Below are 19003 nucleotides of genomic sequence, written 5' to 3'. Positions count from 1 at the left end.
GATGATAAATTACATGTTCTCCGACTCAAGCAAGCGGCCTATAAGGCCCTCGTCACGGAGGGGGCCTCAGTAGAGAGCAACAGGGGAGACTGTACGATGTGGGTGATAAGGCTGGTAAATTGATTGCGTGGCTGGACAAAAAGGAGAGAGCGAGTCGAGTTGTCCCTTTGATTGAGAAACAGAATGGTGTGTGTGTCACTGAACCGGAAGAAATAGTTTCTTGCTTTGCAGACTATTTCCGTGGGGTGTATTCCCCGGTGTCCTCCCGCTCTGAAGAAGATTCCCATGCCCTGCTCAGAGATATCGCGCTGCCTTCCCTTTCGGAGGAGGACAGAGTGTCGTTGGACGCCGCTCCAACTTCTGAAGAAATTGCCCTCGCCATGCGCTCGGTCGCTTCCGGCAAGGCCATGGGTCCTAATGGTCTTCCCATCGAGTTGTATAAACTGCGACCGGATACGCTGGCACCACATCTCCGTGCTATGTTCCTTGCGGCCCACTCGACGGGTTCCCTCCCGCTAGACCAGCGTCTGGCTACAATTGTGGTTATCCACAAGGAGGGGAGGCCGCGGGACCGAGTTACATCCTATCGGCCCATTTTGTTATTGAATGCGGAGCCCAAAGTTCTTGCCAAAGTGTTGGCCAATCGGCTGGTCGGCGTAGTGGGTGACTTGATTCACCAGGATCAGTCCGGCTTCATCCCCCATCGCAACACAGCGCTTAACCTGCGGCGTTTGCATGGGGTGCTCGCACGTGTCCCGTACATACGGGAGCCGGCCATCTTGGCGTCCTTGGACGCCACTATGGCGTTTGACACACTGGAATGGCCATATATTTGGGCGACGCTCGCGAAATTTGGGTTTGGCCCTGGGTTTATCAGTTGGGTTAAATTGTTGTACTCTGGCCCGCTGGCACAGGTGGTCGTGAACGGTAGAGTATCGGCTCCGTTCGAGCTGGGCAGAGGCACGCGGCAGGGCTGCCCGTTATCGCCGCTCCTTTTCGCGCTCGCCTTGGAGCCCCTGGCGGAGTAGCTGCGGTGGGAACCTTCTATTCGTGGTCTCCGCTGGACCCCCGAGTATGAGGACCGCGTATCTCTATACGCTGACGATATTCTCCTATACCTGGCTTCCCCACGTAAGTCATTGATAGTACTGGTTGATGTATTGCATTCATTTGGTCTTAACTCCGGCCTTGTCATCAACTGGGCTAAATCGTGCGTCTATGTTCTCTTTGGGGAGGATCCTATCCTTCCGCGGGGCTGTCCTATCCAGATCGCCCCGCGGGGATTTCGCTACCTGGGTGTCTTCATTACCCTGGATGCGGAGGCCCGATATAGACAGAACTTGCTTCCCCCCCTCCAGCGCCTGAAGGAGGATGTCGCACGTTGGAGGCGCTTGCCGCTCTCGCCACTCGGCCGGGCGGCATTGTTTAAGATGATGTCGCTGCCGCGTTTCCTGTACGCTCTGCAGAACACAATGGACGTCGTCCCGGCGCGCTACTTCCGCGAAGTGGAGAGTTTGCAGCGCCGCCTGTTCTGGGAGGGGAGACCGCGTATCGCCCTGGCGAAGCTGACGCTCCCGTGGTATGACGGGGGGATTGCCCTCCCGGATATCAAACGGTATTATTGGGCCTCCCAGCTGGCTGCGATTAATCACGGCATGTACGGGCCCGCTCTAAACCCGGCCTTTGAATTGGATAAGATGTTACTGCCGGGTGGTGATTATAACCGTGCGCTTTACTCCAGCTCGCTCGACGCACGTCTGACGGGACCCACGCGTGTCATGGTACGAGTGTGGCACGCGGCTAATGTGGCGATGGGGTGGAAAGATCATTTGACCCGGGCGTCGCCACTATACGCAGCTGAGCAGTTGGGCACCCTGTGGACTTCGAAGGGCTTCGAGAGGTGGGACATGATAGGCATCAGCAAGGTGGGTGATCTCTGGACTAGGGGGGGATTCAAAACGTTCGAGATGCTGCAGACGGAATTCCAGTTGCAGGACAGGGAGTACTTTCGGTATATGCAGATCCGTCATGCACTAGGCTCCGTTTTCCCGGATGTTGCCTCCATCCCGGAGTATTCCCCTCTGGAGGACAGAGTGCTAGATGGACATGTACCGGAAAGCACGATTTCACTAATCTATAAAAAACGTATTAATGACCGCGCGGGATTGCTAACTAGCCTTCGTGAGGCATGGGTTGCCGATGGATTGGAGCTGGACGACGAGGACTGGGTCTCTGCGGTGGCCTCCCCGAAAGAGGTGGCCATACCGGCCCGCCTTCGCTTCGTCCAGCTCAAGATACTCCATAGGGTCTACGTCACGGGGCCAAGGCTATTGCGTATGGGCTATGCTGTGGACGGGCTGTGTAAGCGTGGGTGTGGTTCTTTGGGGACCTTTCTTCATATTTTGTGGGACTGCCCGGAGGTGGAGCGATTCTGGCGTGGTGTGCATGAGGTCCTGCGGGTGGTTACGCGTGTGTCGCTACCGCCTGAAGCGAGGAGATGCCTTCTGAATGTGTGGGAACCAACCGACTACTCGGCGCCACAGACGTGGTGGGTGACTCTGGGATATATGGTGGCCAAACGCGATATTGCCCAACTGTGGGGTTCCCAGAGGTCGCCGACCGTCTCGGCCTGGAAGGACAACATGGACTGGTGCATGTTTCGGGAAAAGGTGGTGTATGTTGCGAGAGGTAAGCCTGGGACATGGGTGAAAGTATGGGGCCCCTGGAACGCCTACCGCGGGGGAATCTGTACCCCGCCGTTATTGCCCGATCCGTCTCCGGCCCCGTCCCCTTAGCCGGTTTATCGCCCCGGTACCGGGCACTGAGTCCACCTAGTCCCTGTCCTGACCTTTTCCCCCCCTTGATACTCCTATGGATTGGTAGGGTCCCCCTTCTAGGGGAGCACATGTTGCTGTTTCCGATTGTGGGTTGCCTTGTGGATTTGTTTTTTGTTGTTATTTATATTAAAAAGAAACCGTTATATGGGGTCCGGATGGTGTGGCTATCAACGCTGCTAACTCCTGTGCATTTCCCTTTGCCGCAGCATGCGTGCTATTGTTTGTACCATATGCTCCTTCTGTCTGCTAGCGGCCGGCCTGAAGGTTGTAGGCCCATCTGTGTATATTTTTTTAATTTTGTAATAAACGGTTTCAAAAAAAAAAAATAAAGAAATTCACTTAAATCTACAACTAACAGATCCATCCCGGTCATGAGGGGAATACCAAATGTAGAATCTAGGGCCTAATGAGTATAAGAAGGGTTTGTCGGTTTGCTGCTCATTAGGGTAAAGTGGTATCTTCCTCCCTCATTATCCAGCACTTGGAAGGATAATCGCCTCTCGTACGGACTGATGGTGAGTGTGTGTTGGTGTTATGGGCCCCACCAGCGAATGTATGGAGAGTGTGCGTGTGTGAGATCTTTTGGTCCGCAACGGTAGGGAGGGATTTTGCACTCCGCGCTGGAGCACTGCCACTGCCCTCCATTTAGCATGATGTACCAGTCCACTCCTCCTGCCCTCCATTGCCCAATTCTATGGCCCATCATTGACCTCTTGATTAGCCTCTGTGCTTAGCTTGCTGCCCCTATTCTCCTTCCCCCTGCCCTCCGATGTCTTTGTGTATGCCCCTGCTCCATCCTTTTTGCCCACCATGTTCCATGGACCTGCCACTCCTATCTACTCTGAGTGTTCTGTTGAACTGCCACTCCCCTCCCACCTGCCTAGCATTGTCAGATGACTGTAACCTGTCCCTGCCACCTCCACCCTGCCTGTCCACATGCCATGCCCCTATCCCCTTCCTCCTGTCCTCCATGGTCCATTTTACTGCCACACCCTTCTGCCCTCCCTGGTCTGTTGTGCTGCAACTGCTCCTCCTGCCTGCCCGCGCGGTCTGTTGTGAGGCCCCTTCCCCTGAACTCTCTTGTCTGTGCCCAGGTCCTGACCCTCCCTTCTATCCTCCATGGTCCTTTGTGGATGCCCCTGCACCCTCCTTCTTGCCCATCATAGCCATTGTGCTGCCACTAACCCTCACGCTTGCCATGCATGGTCTTCTGTGCTGCCATGGCCCCTCCCACCTTCCCTGTCTGGTCAGCTAGCTGCCCCTGACCCCCTCCCACCTTCCCTCCATGGTCTGTGTGTATGCCATCATAGTCTCATTGTTGCTCTCCATGGTGTGTTTTGTTTCTAGTGCCCAACCTGCCTGACCTCCATGGTCATCTTGCTGCTCCTGCCTTGCCCCCTTGCCCCCGGCCCTCTGTTTCCATGTGCAGACCCCTATTCCCTCCCTCCTGGCTTGTGTGTTCCATTGTAATGCCCCTGATCCGTCCCTTCTGCCCTTTATGGTCTGTTATGCTGCAGCTTTCTCTCCTGTCTGCCCATTATGGTCAGCTAGCTACCATTGCCTCTTTCCCCTCTGTTCTCTGTTGTCCATGTGCATGGTCCTGTCCCCTCCCTATTGCTTTCTATGGATTGTTGTGCTGCACTCCTGTCCCGCATGCGCTGTGTGGTGTATTGTGCTGCTGCAAACCCTGATGCCTGCCCTGTAGGGTCAGTTTGGTGCACCTCTCCATGTCCCTCCTGTCCTCTGTTATCCAAGTCCATGTCCCTACCCCAATTCCTCCTGCCTATCATGATCCAATGTACCATACTTGCGAACATTTTGAACTTGGTAAGAGGGAGATTTTGAAAAAAAACTGGGGTATTGAATTTCCCCTTTGAGTTGCATTGAAAAAGAGGAGATTGTAGACAGGAGAGAGATCAAATAAAGCCCATTTGAGCTTAAAAACATTGGACGTTTCCTGGCTGAAACAGGTCTTTTGGCATGTATGGTTGTACTACCACTGCCTCTTCCTTCTGCCCACAATGGTGTATTATATTGCCACAGCCTCTCTTGCCAGTCCTGTATTGTTGGTTTATTGCCCCTGCCCCCCTTTCCACTGCCCTCCATAGTCTGTTGTGCTGCCACTGCCCTTCCTGCCTGCCCAGTGTGGTCAAATTGTTGCATCTGAACTCTCCTACCTGCCTTCAATTTTCAGAGTCCGGGCCCCTGGCCTCTGCCTCTCAACAGTATCCCAATGAACAACTAGATTGCTAACATTCTATATTTATTACAAAAGTGTGGAACGCCTGACGTCATCTTGATGTATTCAAAACTGTAATACGTAGAGTATTTCCTTTAGAAATTACATATATGAGAGGGTCTTATTTGCATCAAAATTATGGTTAGCGCTCTAAAAAACTAAAATGAGGACATATTTTCTGAGTTTTCAAATAGCGATAAAGAACTTTTACATTATTTGTATTCTTTATGTTTTTTTATCCAGTTGACCACTTGATTAAATGTTGCACCTAGGGGAGAGGATATGGTGTTACTTCCAGAGCTGCAGACTTTGCAACTGGGGAACCAGGTTGGAGTTTCTGCTTCAGCTCAACATTCTGTGATTCTGGTTAAATCACTGAATCTCCCCATGTCTACAACCAAAATTAATTTGGTCTTGTGTAATGTAACCAATGCTCATGTAAAGCACTCCAATACCTGACAAGTCTGCACTATATAAAACTGCAAATACTCAAAAAATAAGTGTTTTGCACACTTCTGTCATTGGGCTACATGTGGGCTACATCTGGGTGATATTTGTGCTGCATTTGGGCTCTTTTGTCTCTGGTGGCCATCTTGGGAGATTTATTTGTTATGAAGTTTCCTAATTTCCTAATTTACTGCAGTCTCCTCAGTAGGAAATGCTTTCAGTTTTTTACTTTGATTCCATCAAGAAGGTATTCAGATATGTCACACATTTGCCATAAATTCTGAATGTTAGCACTCTAGTTGCTCATTAGATCACTGTAGTAAAGCTACTGCTCACCACAGAAGTTTGCTGCTGGTATTAAAAGTGCATGTTTCAGTCTGCATATCAGAAGTTTTTAATGAAATAGAAGAGGATTTGAGAAGTCACTCAAAATGTGCCCTAATTTTTCTTTCTTCAGCACTAATCATAATTTCCATGGCAAAATGAACCCCCTCATTGTGTTCCTTTTTAAATTAAATGTTTTAAGTGTTACCAGTTTTTTCTAATCAAGATGGCTTCAGGTGTGCCATACTTTTGTCATAAGTAAGACAGTAAGCGCTCTAGTTGTTCTTAAGAAAACTCTGGGACATTCTGTCATTGGGCTATACTTGGGCTACATCTGGGTTATATTTGGGCTACATTTGGGCTCTTTTGTCTCTGGTGGCCATCTTGGGAGATTTATTTGTTATGAAGTTTCCTAATTTCCTCATTTACTGCAGTCTCCTCAGTGGGAATACTTTCAGTTTTTTATTTTGGTTCAATCAAGAAGGCATTCAGATGTGTCACACATTTGCCATAAATTCTGAATGTTAGCACTCTAGTTGCTCATTAGATCACTGTACTAAAACTACTGCTCCCCAGGGAAACCTGCTGCTGGTATTCAAAGTGCATGTTTCAGTCTGCATGTCAGAATTTTTTTATGAAATAGAAGAGGATTTGAGAAGTCAAAATGGCCCTAATTTTTCTTTCTGCAGAACTAATCATAATTTCTATGGCAAAATGAACCTCCTCATTTTGTTCCTTTGTAAATTAAATGTTTTAAGTGTTACCACTTTATTCCAATCAAGATGGCTTCAGGTGTGCCATACTTTTGTCATAAGTAAGACTGTTAGCGCTCTATCTAGTTGTTCGTTAGAACACTCTGGGACATTCTGTCATTGGGCTATACTTGGGCTACATCTGGGTGATATTTGGGCTACATATGGGCTCTTTTGTCTCTGGTGGCCATCTTGGGAGATTTATTTGTCATGAAGTTTCCTAATTTCCTGCAGTCTCCTCAGTAGGAAATACTTTCAGTTTTTTACTTTGGTTCCATCAAGAAGGCATTCATTTCTATGGCAAAATGAACCCCCTCATTTTGTTCCTTTGTAAATTTAATGTTTTAAGTGTTACCACTTTATTCCAATCAAGATGGCTTCAGGTGTGCCATACTTTTGTCATAAGTAAGACTGTTAGCGCTCTAGTTGTTTGTTAGAACACTCTGGGACATTCTGTCATTGGGCTACATCTGGGTGATATTTGGGCTTCATTTGGGCTCTTTTGTCTCTGGTGGCCATTTTGGGAGATTTATTTGTTATGATGTTTCCTAATTTCCTCATTTACTACAGTCTCCTCAGTAGGAAATACTTTCAGTTTTTTTACTTTGATTCCATCAAGAAGGCATTCAGATGTGTCACACATTTGCCATAAATTCAGAATGTTAGCACTCTAGTTGCTTATTAGATCACTGTAGTAAAGCTACTGCTCACCAGGGAAATCTGCTGCTGGTATTGAAAGTGCATGTTTCAGTCTGCATGTCAGAATTTTTTTATGAAATGGAAGAGGATTTGAGAAGTCACTCAAAATGTGCCCTAATTTTTCTTTCTGCAGCACTAATCATACTTTCTATGGCAAAATGAACCCCCTCATTTTGTTCCTTTTTAAATTAAATGTTTTAAGAGTTACCACTTTATGCCAACCAAGATGGCTTCAGGTGTGCTATACGTTTGTCATAAGTAGGACTGTTAGCGCTCTAGTTGTTCTTTAGAACACTCTGGGAAGCTGCAGTAGAACACAAAGGAATCAACTGACAGTCTCTGCCCTTGTTGGATGTACATGTTTTACTGAGAATGTCAGACTTCATTCTCACATGACTGAGAAAGATAATGTGAATTTACAGAAAATATGCTCTCAGTTTAGCTTATAGATCACCTTCCAAACCTCTGTGGGAAAAGCATGAGAAAATAGTTTTCTCTCAAACATGATTCATGATATCACAGCAGAAGGCTTTTTCACATGGTAAAATCACCTTAGAACACACCACAATTCCTAAAATTTGTATGGTACCATCAACAAATGATTTATAATGTAACTAAAGTCTTAAAACCTTCTATTAACTGCAATGCTTTTTAATGAGGTGCTATCATGTATATTGGTCCCAAGATGGCTGCCAACACTTCTTGGATGAAGTGCTGACAGCCAATCAGATCTCACGATGAGATGTGTGGTTAGGCTCCGCCCAGATATATATGTGATTTTACTTTTGATTTTCTCAGGAACTACTGAACAGATTTACACCATATATGCAAAAGGCACATGCCTGACCTGAGGACTACCTCTTTGCCAAATTTCAAGTAATTCTGTTCAGCCGTTCGGGCTGTACCTTCGACTAAAGGTCCTATGGGAAAATGCATGGGGAAAACGCGTTTTGGGGACCCCCTTTTTTTTCGGCCCCCGCTTTGACGAATCACCCCGAGACTTTCAGGGTAGGAGCTGAGCAGAGCGCCCCATTAGTTTTGAAAATTTCACGAAGATAAGTCAACCGGCGCCAAAGTTATTCAAAATAGAATTTTCAGATTTCCTATGGGAACTCAGTCCTAACTATAACTGTCTACTGGCGACCGCCAGTAGATAATTCACAGAAGAAACACATAGGTTTCAGGGGTGTTATAGTTAGCTGGGCATTTCACTCGTACAAAACCCCCGTTATAGTTAGTTCAGCTAACTATAACTCGCGCTCCCGTAATGCACTGCTGATGACGTCACATATTACATCACTCATGACATGGTCAGTGACATCACTGATGACATCGCTGATGACATCTCAAATGACATCACTGATGACATCACTGATGACATCATCCAGTGTCTGTGTGTTTCTGTAAAGTTTAAATATGCTTATTATATATAGGGAAAGGCATATTGAAGAATGAGTGGGTGTATAAGTGTGTGAATGGATGATTTTGTAGAAACTGACTCTATAAGTGAGTGATTAAATGTATCTTACTGAATGCATGGGTTAGTGACTAAACTGTGTGAATGTCTGTATCCGTCTGTCAGATGGTGTGTAAGCGGCTACATGGGTTTGCAAATAGCTACGTGAGTGTCTATATGGGTTATAGATTGGTTGTCTGAGGAACTGTATGGGTGTGGTGTGTGTGACTGTGCATATATGTGTGAGTGGGTGATTCACTGGATGCATGCTTTCAAGAGTGCATCTGTGATGGACTGTATGGACGGGTGAGTGTGTGTATGGTTGTGTTAGTGAGTGAATGTATATTTCAGTGGTACATGTGTGAGTAGCTACATATGTGAAAGGCAGTATATATGTGTGTTGAAGTACATAAATGGCTATAAGTGAGAGTGTGTGATTGTGAGAGTGGCTGTATGGATGAGTGTGTGCTTGTATCATTGATTGTATAAGAGCGTAAGAATGTGCTAGTATTTGTATGAGTAATTGAGCTGGTGTGTGTATAACTGTATAGGTGAGTAAATGGCAGTGTGATTAATTATTTGCATGACTGAGTAGGTGTGGGATTACCTCTATGGATGAGTGGCGGTGTGTGAGTGTCTATATAGGTGTATGACTGCATATGATAGTCCTGTACTGAGTGACCATAAGTATCAGTGACTGTACGGGTGAGTGAGTGGATGGGTGTGTAGACCTCAGAATCAGTGAGTGGGTATGTAGTTATTGGTGTTGGAGTGTCTATGGTTTTGAGAATGGCAGTCTGTAATTTAGAGTGGGTGTATCAAAGGTTATATTAGGGTGTGAGAAGATGCATCAAATTATCACATGGATGATGTCATCAGTGATGTCATTTGAGATGTCATCAGTGATGTCATCAGTGATGTCACTGACCATGTCATGAGTGATGTAATATGTGACATCATCAGCAGTGCATTGCGGGGGTGCGAGTTATAGTTAGCTGAACTAACTATAACGGGGGAATTTCAATGGTTTTGTATGAGTGAAATGTCCAGCTAACTATAACACCCCTGAAACCTATGGTTTTTTCTGTGAATTTCTAAGGTTTTTTAAATGCTAATTCCTAACTATAACATGCCTGAAACCTATGTTCTTTTAAGTGAATTTCAAAGGTTTTTTAAATGCTAATTTCTAACTTTAACGTAACTGAAACCTATGTTTTTTAAGTGAATTTCAAAGCTTTTTAAAATGCTAGTATCTAACTATGCCTACAGAGGTAGGACATGTGAAGAAAGAAGAAAAAACACACCGAAAGAAGAAAAAGAAATGCAGAAAAAAGCTACAGAAGCCCTCAAAGACGAAGAAAAGTGCAGGAAGAAGGGAAACGTGCAGAAAGAACAAACGGAGGCGCAGAAAGAGTCTTTGTTCAATATCATACCCTCAACTTTTTAAGATGGGTACTGGTGGTAACTGACTCTGATGAACCAGTCCTAGAGCCAGTGCAATGCTAAAAGACACTTAAAATACAGTTAAAACACCTACATACACTAGGGAACACTATGCGTTGGGGTACCTCTGTTATTAGCATGACCTCCTCTGTAAGCCCCTAGTATATAATAGGACAGGGGTATTAAAACTACTTCTTAAAACGCGCCACAAGGCGTGTTTGCACACTGGTGAAGGGAGGGGGGAGCTGAGCTGACGTGTGCCCTATGGCCATTTTAATTTGGGGGATAAAGTCCCCTTGAATCCTGAGTGTCCCTTGGGTACAACTAGCCCATCAGGTATCTCTAGTTAGCACCACAGAGCTTTGTTGCAGAGAAATTGGGCCCGGCCTGGACCACCTCCCTGCAACGCAGCACATTGGTGCTTACTGGAAGCACCTGGTGGACTAGTTGGCCCCCATGGGCCCTCAGGATTGAAGGGGAGTTATTTCCCCAACTTAAAACACGCCACAGGGCAGGTTTGCACACGTCACCTCAGGCCCCTTCCCTACTGTGTGAACACGCCCTGTGGCCATTTTAAGTTGGGAGATTAACTCCCTTTGAATCCTGAGGGTCCCTAGGGGCAAATTAGCCCACTAGGTACGTCCAGTCAGCACCATTGCCAAGAGGTGTAAAAAGGGGCACAGCCTGCACCACCTCTCTGCAACACAGTGCAGTGGCACTTACTGGAAGCACCTGGTGGGCTAGTTGGCCCCCAGGGTCCCTTAGGATTGAAGGGGAATTATTTCCCCAACTTAAAACGCGCCACAGGGCATGTTTGCACACGTCACCTCAAGCCCTGTCCCCTCCCTTCACTACTGTGTAAACCCGCCCTGTGGCCGTTCTAAGTTGAGAGATTAAGTGCCCTTGAATCCTAAGAGTCCCTAGGGTCAAACTAGCCCACTAGGTACCTCCAGTAAGCGCCACAGAGCTGCGTTCCATTCAGGTGTAAAAAGGGGCGTGGCCTCTGAACACCTGTGTGCAACACAGCTCCTTGGCGCATACTGGAAATACCTGTTGGGCTAGTTGGTCCTCGGGGACCCTCAGTATTAAAAGAGAGTTAATCCCCCAACTTAAAACGCGCCATGGGGCGCGTTTGCACAGTGGTGAAGGAAGGAGGCGTGGCCTGAAGTGACATGTCTGCAAACACACCCTGTGGCGCAGTTTAAGTTGGGGAATTAATTCCTCTTCAATCCTGAGGGTTCCTGGGGGCCAACTATCCCAACAGGTACCTCCAGTATTCGACAGAGAGCTGCCTTGCAGAGAGGTGTTCAGAGGCCACACCCCTTTTTACAACACTCTGCAGTGCAGCTCCATGGCGCTTACTGGAGGTACCTGGTGGGCTAGTTGGACCCCAGGGACCCTCCGGATTGAAGAGGAATTAATTGCTGAACTTAAAACACGCCACAGGGCGTGTTTGCACACATATGACCTCAGGCCCCGCCCCCTCCCTTCACCACTGTGCAAACGCGCCCCGTGGCGCGTTTTAAGTTGGGGGATTACCCCCCTTGAATCCTGAGGGTCCCTGGGTGCAACTACCCCACCAGCTACCTCCATTAAGCGCCACAGAGCTGCGTTGCAGAGAGGTGTAAAAAGGGGCATGGCCTCAGAACACCTCTCTGCAACACAGCCCCCTGGCGCATACTGGAGGTTCCTGGTGGGCTAGTTCACCCCCAGGGACCCCCAGTATTCAATAGGAATTCATTCCCCATCCGCAAACGTGCCAGGGGGCGCATTTGCAGAGTGCTGAAACGAGGGGCCGTGGCCTCCGGCGCGATGCCGGTATTTTTTTTTTTTTTTTTAAGAAGGGGGGGCTGCGTAGCCTCCCTTCTTTTACTCATTTTTTGGCCCTGGGGTCCCCATCCCCCAGGGCCTGCCCCATAATGTTTAATTTTTTTAAATTAAAATATGGGAAGGGGGCCGCGTGACCCCCCTCCCGAGGCCTTAATCAGCCCCGGGGACCCCATCTCCGGGGCATGGCCTCTTTTTTTTTTTTTTTTGGAGGGGGGCTGCGTTGCCCCCCTCCTCTGGCCACTAAAGGCCCCGGGGACCCCATCCCCTGGGGCCGGCCTTTCAAATTTATTGTTTTGTAAACTTTTTTGGGGGGGGAGGGGGGCCATGTGGCCCCCCTCCCGGGCCACTAATAGCCCCGGGGACCCCATCCCCCGGGGCTGGCCCTCTCCATTGGGGGCCGTGGGGGGATCCCCAATCCCCCCACGGTCCCGCCGGCTCCCCGCCTCCTGTGGGAGCCGGCATTGCTTTTTCACATGGGGAGCTGCTAACATGCAGTTCCCCGTGTGGAAAAGCAATTTGGTCTCAATTTTGAAAGAGAGAGCAGGTTTCCTGCTCTCTCTTTCAAAATTCAAACCAAGTGCTATGGCAGGGCTGGAGCCGGGAGGCTCCCGCCCTGCCATAGCAAACAGCAGTGTCCCGGGACACTGCAGAAGCCGTCCCTGGGGGGTGGCGGTCCCCAGGGCCATCATTGGCTCCGGGGGCGGGGGGCGCGCAGCCCCCTCCCACCAATTTACAATGCCCCGGGGAGTGGTGGTCCCTGGGGCTGGGGGGTCCGCCACGGACCCCCCAATTTACATACTTAGAGCCCTGGGGAGCTGGCAGTCCCAGGGGCGTGTGGGAGTGCTTGAGCCCACCCACACAGGGTATTTCTTTTTTGTTTCTCCAAAAAAAACACAAGTTTTTTTTATTGACAGGATCTGCGCACCAGGCGAGAATTTTGCCGATTGTTTAAAAAAAAGAAAATTTTGGGGGGCCCTGGGGGTGCTTGTGGGACCCCCTGAGCAGGCCTAGGGGGTCAGGGTGTTTCTACCCTGCCCCCTTTTTGCGTTCTGCGCATTTGTTTTTGTGCTTTCTTGTGCCTCGGTTCTACCGAGGCACAAGATGGCTGCCAACACTTCCTGGTTTGGAGTGTTGACAGCCAATTAGCATCCAGCTCGTGCTTGGCAGGATGCGCGGATCCACCGTGCCCATAGATATATCTATGATTTTACTTTTGATTTTCTCAGGAACTACTGAACGGATTTACACCATTTAATCAAAAGGCACGAGTTGCCAAATTTGGTGTAATTCCATTCAGCAGTTCGGGCTGTAGCTGAGATTAACGGTTCCTATGGAAAATTGCATGGGGAGAACACGTTTTGGGACCCCCTTTTTTCTCAGACCCCGCTTGACAAATCACCCAGAGACTTTCAGGATAGGAGCGAACCGGAGCGCCCCACCAGTTTTGAAAATTTTGCAAAGATTCATCTACCGGCGCCAAAGTTATTCCAAATAGAATGTTGCGGATTTCCTATGGATAATAGGTCCTAACTATAACAACCTACTAGCGACCGCCAGTAGGTAATATATACGTATATACACACACATACATATCCCAGCATATCGAATGCTGTGCTGATTCGGTCTTCAATTGTTCAAAGCCGCAGCCTCTACCAGCTGGTGTTTGTAATCCTCTACCAGCTAGGTGATGGTTCTCATCTCCACGGCCGGGCTCTAAGGCACTTTGTTGGTAAATATTCACGCACGGCGGCCCGGCCGTGGAGATAAGAACCATCACCTAGCTGGTAGAGGATTACAAACACCAACTGGTAGAGGCTGCGGCTTTGAACAATTCAAGACCGGATCAGCACAGCATTCTATATGATTACAGAGCTTGCTTGCAGGATCCCCCACCTACTACAGGAATGAAAAGGATTTTAATTACAACCGCACGTTTGAACTTACTATAAGTTAATACTATTGCTCGCATCAAGGACTTCATGCCCCACAATGCACCAGAGGGCATTGCACTAAGTATACGCCCACTGGGGGTTAGCATGGAAATAAATAAAGCCGGAAATTTATAAGATGTGAGCTTCAGACGGGTTGTTTGCAATGCCCACGAAGAAGAGGCTTGTAGCCTGGAAACGTGTTGGCAAAGAATTCAAAGGCGGAGAAGTTAAGCAGGCTGCATCACGAAGCCGCATGGCCGAATGCTGTTGAGTTCCATCTCAATGCTCTAGGGCACTTTGTTGGCAAATATTCACGCACGGCGGCCCGGCCGTGGAGATGAGAACCATCACCTAGCTGGTAGAGGATTACAAATACCAGCTGGTAAAGGCTGCGGCTTTGAAATATTCAAGACTGGATCAGCACATCTCAATGCTCTAGGTAGGGGTGGGCGGAATTTGCGAAAGTGACTTTCGCAAATTATCGCGAAAATGTTAAAAATCTCCGCAAACACCCGGAAATATCGCGAAGATGCGGAAGTTTTTTTCCCGCCCGTTCGCGGTATTTTCTGCGGGGTCGCGGCTCGCCAACTTACCCATGCGGTTGCTCGCGGGCGCGGCCATCTTGTTTTCACTCTTCTCGCGGTGCATGATCGAGAGAAGAAAGACGTGATCGCGCGACCAATGACATTACTGCGGGCGCGAACTGTCGCGAGACAGCGCAAATGGCTACCAACAATCCAACATCTCGTGGAGAACGCGACCGGATCGGGAAAACTTGTCGGCGAACGTGGGGATTCAGGTAAGGCGATGGCGCGCGCGCGAGAATGTATTAGTTTACAGCGCGAGCAAGAAACAAATTATCGCTAAGCTGCGGAATGCGCTCTCCGCGGAACGCGAAAATGTCAAATTATCGCAATTTCCGTGAGCGGAACGGAAATTTAGCCCAGGCCTAGCTCTAGGGCACTTTGTTGGCATATATATATATATATATATATATATATATATTCAAAGTTTTTTTTTGGGAGTAACGACGCACACTCAGGAATCCAATGCAAAACCACAGAGGTTTATTAAAGTGAACCGCTACGCGTTTCGACACCAAGAGTGTCTTGATCACACAATTTTCACAGTGAATAATGCCGTGTATATAACAAATAAGAAACATAGAAAAGGTACTCCACTCGGGGAACACAATGCTGTCCCATATTTTTGGCAGCCATCTTGTAAGTGTAATCATAGTAATTGTTGTCTGTCTGAAAGAATGTATATTCACCATTAACTTTTATAAATTCACACAAAATAAAGCCTGTTTGATGAATCATGATTGCAAGTTATCATGTTTGAGATAAATACACAAACTAAAATAGAATTATAAAATTAAACAGTTGACAATTTTATACATTGAAAAATGTCTCACTGATAGCTAACATGATTCATGTTAGCTATCAGTGAGACATTGCGCACAATGTATTGCATATTATATTTCACGCCCGGTTCATCTTATATCACACTTTTTGGTGCATAGTTTATACCATACACTATATCTAGTTTTCATTTTCAATCGTGCTCTCAGGACTATGTTCTATATAACACTGTGTTCACCTACCCTTTTCACGGGCATTACATTTTGCGATAGGGGGTGGAGGGTCAGGGGGTGTTTCTGCCAGTTAGCTTGCTGCCCCATCCCCCTCCTCCCTATCCTCTGTTGTGTGAATCCATGGACTAGCCTCCTCCCTCCTGCCATGCATGGTCTGATGTGCTGCCACTGCCCTCAATTTAGTATGATGTACCAGTCCACTCCTCCTGCCCTCCATTGCCCAATTCTATGTCCCATCATTGACCTCCTGCTTAAACTCTGTGCTTAGCTTGCTGCCCCTATTCTCCTTCCCCCTGCCCTCCGATGTCTTTGTGCATGCCCCTGCTCCATCCTTTTTGCCCACCATGTTCCATGGACCTGCCACTCCTATCTACTCTGAGTGTTCTGTTGAGCTGCCACTCCCCTCCCACCTGCCTAGCATTGTCAGATGACTGTAACCTGTCCCTGCCACCTCCACCCTGCCTGTCCACATGCCATGCCCCTATCCTCTTCCTCCTGTCCACATGGTCCATTGTACTGCCATACCCTTCTGCCCTCCCTGGTCTGTTGTGCTGCAACTGCTCCTCCTGCCTGCCCCGTGCGGTCTGTTGTGAGGCCCCTTCCCCTGAACTTTCTTGTCTGTGCACAGGTCCTGACCCTCCCTTCTATCCTCCATCGTCCTTTGTGCATGCCCCTGCACCCTCCTTCTTGCCCATCATAGCCATTGTGCTGCCACTAACCTTCCCACTTGCCATGCATGGTCTTCTGGGCTGCCATGGCCCCTCCCACCTTCCCTGTGTGGTCAGTTAGCTGCCCCTGACCCCCTCCCACCTTCCCTCCATGGTCTGAGTGTATGCCATCACAGTCTCACTGTTGCTCTTCATGGTGTGTCTTGCTTCTAGTGCCCATCCTGCCTGACCTCCATGGCTATCTTGCTGCTCCTGCCCTGCCCCCTTGCCCCCAGCCCTCTGTTTACATGTGCAGACCCCTACTCCCTCCCTCCTGGCTTGTCTGTTCCATTGTAATGCCCCTGATCCGTCCCTCCTGCCCTTTATGGTCTGTTATGCTGCAGCTTTCTCTCCTGTCTGTCCATTATGGTCAGCTAGCTACCATTGCCTCTTGCCCCTCTGTTCTCTGTTGTCCATGTGCATGGTCCTGTCCCCTCCCTCTTGCTTTCTATGGATTGTTGTGCTGCACTCCCGTCCCGCATGCCCTGTGTGGTGTATTGTGCTTCTGCAAACCCTGATGCCTGCCCTGCAGGGTCAGTTTGGTGCACCTCTCCATGTCCCTCCTGTCCTCTGTTATCCAAGTCCATGTCCCTACCCCATTTCCTTCCATGATCCAATGTACCATACTTGCGAACATTTTGAACTTGGTAAGAGGGAGATTTTGAAAAAAAACTGGGGTATTGATTTTGCCCTTTGAGTTACATTGAAAAAGAGGAGATTGTTGACAGGAGACAGATCAAATAAAGCCCATTTGAGCTTAAAAACATTGGACGTTTCCTGGCTGAATCGGGTCTGTTGGCATGTATGGTTGTACTACCATTGCCTCTTCCTTCTGCCCACAATGGTCTATTACATTGCCACAGCCTCTCTTGCAAGTCCTGTATTGTTGGTGTGTTGCCCCTGCCCCCCTTTCCACTACCCTCCATAGTCTGTTGTGCTGCCACGGCCCTTCCTGTCTGCTCAGTGTGGTTAAATTGTTGCCTTTGCACCCTCCTACCTGCCTTCAATTTTCAGAGTCCGTGCCCCTGGCCTCTGCCTCTCAACAGTATCATAATGAACAACTAGATTGTTAACATTCTATATTTATTACAAAAGTGTGGAACGCGTGACGCCATCTCGATGTAATCAAGACTGTAATACCTAGAGCATTTCCTTTAGAAATTACATATATGAGAGGGTCTTATTGGCATCAAAATTATGGTTGGTGCTCTAAAAGACGAAAATAAGGACATATTTTCTGAGTTTTCAAATAGCGACAAAGCACTTTTAAATTATTTGTTATCTTTATGTTTTTTTATCCAGTTGACCACTTGATTAAATGTTGCACTTAGGGGAGAGGATGTGGTGTTACTTCCAGAACTGCAGACTTTGCAACTGGGGACCAGGTTGGAGTTTCTGCTTCAGCTCGACATTCTGTGATTCTGGTCAAATCACTTAGTCTCCCCATGTCTACAACCAAAATGAATTTGTTCTTGTGTGATGTAACCAATACTCATGTAAAGCACTCCAATACCTGACAAGTCTGCACTATATAACACGGCAAAAACACAAAATAATAAGTGTTTTGCACACTTCTGTCATTGGGCTATATTTGGGCTACATCTGGGTGATTTTGGGCTACATTTGGGCTCTTTTGTCTCCGGTGGCCATTTTGGGAGATTTATTTGTTATGAAGTTTCCTAATTTCCTCATGTACTGCAGTCTCCTCAGTAGGAAATGCTTTCAGTTTTTTACTTTGATTCCATCATGAAGGTATTCAGATATGTCACACATTTGCCATAAATTCTGAATGTTAGCACTCTAGTTGCTCATTAGATCACTGTAGTAAAACTACTGTTCACCATGGAAGTCTGCTCCTGGTATTAAAAGTGCATGTTTCAGTCTGCATGTCAGAATTTGTTAATGAAATAGAAGAGGATTTGAGAAGTCACTCAAAATGTGCCCTCATTTTCTTTCTTCAGCATTAATCATAATTTCTATGGCAAAATGAACCCCATCATTGTGTTCCTTTTTAAATTTAATGTTTTAAGTGTTACCAGTTTATTCCAATCAAGATGGCTTCAGGTGTGCCATACTATTGTCATAATGAAGACAGTAAGCGCTCTAGTTGTTTTTAAGAACACTCTGGGACATTCTGTCATTGGGCTATACTTGGGCTACATCTGGGTGATATTTGGGCTACATTTGGGCTCTTTTGTCTCTGGTGGCCATCTTGGGAGACTTATTTGTTATGAAGTTTCCTAATTTCCTCATTTACTGCAGTCTCCTCAGTAGGAAATACTTTCAGTTTTTTACTTTGATTCCATCAAGAAGGCATTCAGATGTGTCACACATTTGCCATAAATTCATAATGTTAGCACTCTTTTTGCTCATTAGATCACTGTGGTAAAGCTACTGCTCACCAGGGAAAACTGCTGCTGGTATTGAAAGTGCATGTTTCAGTCTGCATGTCAGAATTTTTTAATGAAATAGAAGAGGATTTGAGAAGTCACTCAAAATGTGCCCTAATTTTTCTTTCGGCAGCACTAATCATACTTTTTATGGAAAAATGAACCCCCTCATTTTGTTCCTTTTTAAATTAAATGTTTTAAGAGTTACCACTTTAATCCAAGCAAGATGGCTTCAGGTGTGCCATACGTTTATCATAAGTAGGACTGTTAGCGCTCTAGTTGTTCTTTGGAACACTCTGAGAAGCTGCAGTAGAACACAAAGGAATCAACTGACAGTCTCTGCCCTTGTTG

Source organism: Triturus cristatus, chromosome 4_2 (assembly GCF_964204655.1).
Source record: "Triturus cristatus chromosome 4_2, aTriCri1.1, whole genome shotgun sequence".
NCBI lineage: Eukaryota > Metazoa > Chordata > Amphibia > Caudata > Salamandridae > Triturus > Triturus cristatus.
This window is presented reverse-complemented; position numbering follows the sequence as displayed.